A 3,707-nucleotide genomic window follows, 5' to 3' on the forward strand; every position below is an offset into this window, starting at 1 on the left:
GCACGATCTTGGCTCACTGCAACCTCTGAATCCCTGGTTCAAGCGATTCTCCTGCCTCAGCCTCCTGAGTAGCTGGAATTACAGGTGTGCGCCACCACGCACAGCTGATTTTTTTATTTTTAGTAGAGATGGGGTTTCACCATGTTAGCCAGGATGGTCTCTATCTCCTGACCTCATGATCTGCCCACCTCAGCCTCCCAAAGTGCTGGGATTACAGGTGTGAGCCACCACGCCTGGCCAAAAAAATAATTTTTTAAAATTATACTTTAAGTTCTGGGGTACATGTGCAGATCTTGTAGGATTGTTACATAGGTACACACACGCCATGATGGTTTATGGCCTCCATCCCCCCTTCACCTACATTAGGTATTTCTCCTAATGTTATCCCTCCCCAACTTCCCCAACCCCTGCTATTGCTCCCCTAGTCCCCCACTCCCCAACAGACCCCAGTGTGTGATGTTCCCCTCCCTGTGTCCATGTGTTTTCATTGTTCAACACCCACTTACGAGTGAGAACATTTGGTGTTTGATTTTCTGTTCTTGTGTCAGTTTCTTGAGAATGATAGTTTCCAGCTTCATCCATGTTCCTGCAAAGGACATGAACCCATCCTTTTTTATAACTACATAGTAATCCATGGTGTATATGTGCCACATTTTCTTCATCCATTCTATCCTCGATGGGCATTTGGGTTGGTTCCAGGTCTTTGCTATTGTAAACAGTGCCTCAATGAACATATGTGTGCATGTGTCTTTATAATAGAATGATTTATAATCCTTTGGGTATATACTCAGTAATGAGATTGCTGGTTCAAATGGTATTTCTATTTCTAGATCCTTGAGGAATTGCCACACTGTCTTCCACGATGGTTGGATTAATTTACACTCCCACCAACAATGTAAAAGCGTTTCTATTTCTCCACATTCTTTCCAGCATCTGTTGTCTCCAGATATTTTAATGATCGCCATTCTAACTGGCGTGAGATGGTATCTCAATGTGGTTTCAATTTGCATTTCTCTAATGACCAGTGATGATGAGCATTTTTTCGTATGTTGGCCGCATAAATGTCTTCTTTTGAAAAGTGCCTGTTCATATCCTTTGACCGCTTTTTGATGGGGTTGTTTTTTTCTTATAAATTTGTTTTAGTTCTTTGTAGATTCTGGATATTAGCCTTTTGTCAGATGGGTAGCTTGCAGAAATTTTTTCCCATTCTGTTGGTTGCTGGTTCACTCTAATAATTGTTTCTTTTGCTGTGCAGAAGCTCTTAAGTTTAATTAGATCCCATTTGTCTATTTTGGCTTGGTGCTCTACACGTTCAGAGAAATTTCTCTAGTAACAAACTATAGAAATTATCCCTGGAAGTACAGTCTTCAAAAGATTTTTTTAAAAATAGCTGGGCATGGTGGTGCGGGCCTATGATCCCAGCTACTCAGGAAGCCGAGGTGGGACCTGAGCTTGAGCCCAGGACCTCAAGGCTGCAGTGATCTGTGATTGAGGTAGGATAATAGGGCCTGGAGGCAGAGAGCCTAAGGACTTCCTAGAACTAAATCAAACGAAAACACTTCAGCTGTGATATGAAAAATCCTCTTCTTTTTACTATCAATTATTTTTTTGAGATGGAGTCTCACTCTTGTCACCCAGCCTGGAGTGCAGCAGCATGATCTCAGCTCACTGTAACCTCCACCTTCCGAGTTCAAGCGATTCTCCTGCCTCAGCCTCCCAAGTAGCTAGGATTACAGGTGTCTGCCACCACACCCAGCTAATTTTTGTATTTTTAGTAGAGACAGGGTTTCATCATGTTGGCCAGGCTGGTCTCGAGCTCCTGACCTCAGGTGATCCACTTGCCTCAGCCTCCCAAAGTGCTGGGATTATAGGAGTGAGCCACTGCGCCTGAACGAAATATCCTCTTCTTTACATAGAATGCACACAGAGTAAATGACTTTGTAACTTTCCTTCATTCTCTTCATTTACATAAGGCGTACACTAAATAACCAATGGAAACCACAGTTCACTGCAACCTCAGCATCCCAAGTTCAAGTCATTCTCCTGCTTCAGCCTTCTGAGTAGCTGGGATTACAGGTGTGCACCACCACACCTGGCTAATATTTGTATTTTTAATAGGGATGGGCTTTCTCCATGTGGGCCAGGTTGGTCTCAAACACATGACCTCAGGTGATCCGTCCGTCTTGACCTCCCAAAGTGCTGGGATTACAGGTATGAGCCACTGTGCCTGGCCAGTAGATACTATATATAAATTAGTGGAAAGCAAAAAGGCCTCCTAGGACAACAATAAAGTATAGATTCTCTTTAGATGGCCCATTTGAATAGATAAGGCAATTCACAGGGCTGTGGCATTGTTTTTTGTTTTGTTTTGCTTTTTGAGATGGAGTCTTGCTCTGTCACTTAGGCTGGAGTGCAGTGGTACGATCTCGGCTCACTGCAACCTCCACTCCTAGGTTCAAGTGATTCTTCTTCCTCACCCTCCCGAGTAGCTGGGACTACAGGCGTGTACCACCACGCCTGGCTGATTTTTTGTATTTTTAGTAGGGACAGGGTTTACCATGTTAGCCAGGATGGTCTCGATCTCCTGACTTTGTGATCCGCCTGCCTTGTGGATCAAGTGCTGGGATTACAGGCATGAGCCACCGTGCCCAGCCGGCTGTGGCACTGTTTAATCCTACAGCAATTGTAGACTCCAGGTGCTTACTTACTTAAAAGGTAAGAATCATCTTCACCTCTTCTGACTAAAGCCATGGAGTCCCAACTCCTGATCCCAAGAATCAAAGATATGGGGCAGCAGGGAGGAGGAAAGACCATCCGGACACAGAGATATAATTCCTCTAGTTGAAAGATAACTCATAAGGCAAAACCCTAGCTGGTAATGACTATGAGAAGCTGTGCTTTGATATTCTGTCCTTTACCCCTCTCTGGAGAAAATACATGAAAGAAGAACAACATCAATGAAGTCAGGCGCGGAGGCTCACGCCTGTAATCCCAATACTTTGGGAGGCTGAGGTGGGTGGATCACCTGAGGTCAGGAGTTCAAGACCAGCCTGGCCAACACAGTGAAAATCCATCTCTACTAAAAATACAAAAATTAGCCAAGCGTGGTGGCATGCCCCTGTAATCCCAGCTACTCAGGAGACTGAGGCAGGAGAATCACTTAAACCCAGGAGGTGGAGGTTGCAGTGAGCTGAGATGGCGCCAACTCCAGCCTGGGCAAAAAGACTGTGTCTCAAAACAGAGCAAAACCTTGCTCAAATATAGATATTGCACTCTTTGAATCAAACGTGTGACCATTTATAGGCATAGGTGGGACCAGAGAAGCATGTCCTGAATCAGATTCACAAGGAGTTCCCTAGTGGTTGGAGTGAAAAGCCAAATATTCGTGTACATGCTACTGATTTTACATGGCGGTGTAAGTTCAGCACTGTGTCTAAAGATGGAGGAGGTGCTATTGGCTGGGAAAAACAGAAAACACTATTGGAAAATAGGAATTTGCAGTGGACTTGGAAGAATGGCAGCATTTAAATGAACAGAATCTATACAGACCCAGCTGGTGACTCACGCCTGTAATCCCAGCACTTTGGGAGGCCAAGGCGGGAGGATCGCTTGATGTCAGGAGTTTGAGACCAACCTGGCCAATGTGGTGAAACTCCGTCTCCACTAAAAATGCAAAAATTAGCCAGGCGAGGTGGTGTGTGTCTCTA

General features: G+C 44.7%; 1 pseudogene; it reads right to left on the bottom strand.

Moving 5' to 3' along the window:
* Window positions 1–1,277: 1,277 nt before the first annotated feature.
* Window positions 1,278–1,368, bottom strand: LOC135270362 (small nucleolar RNA U3; annotated as a pseudogene).
* Window positions 1,369–3,707: the final 2,339 nt, after the last annotated feature.

The sequence above is a fragment of the Aotus nancymaae genome, unplaced genomic scaffold (genome assembly GCF_030222135.1).
Source record: "Aotus nancymaae isolate 86718 unplaced genomic scaffold, 86718_ANA_hifiasm-v0.15.2.pri h1tg000059l, whole genome shotgun sequence".
In the NCBI taxonomy this organism is placed as follows: Eukaryota; Metazoa; Chordata; class Mammalia; order Primates; family Aotidae; genus Aotus; species Aotus nancymaae.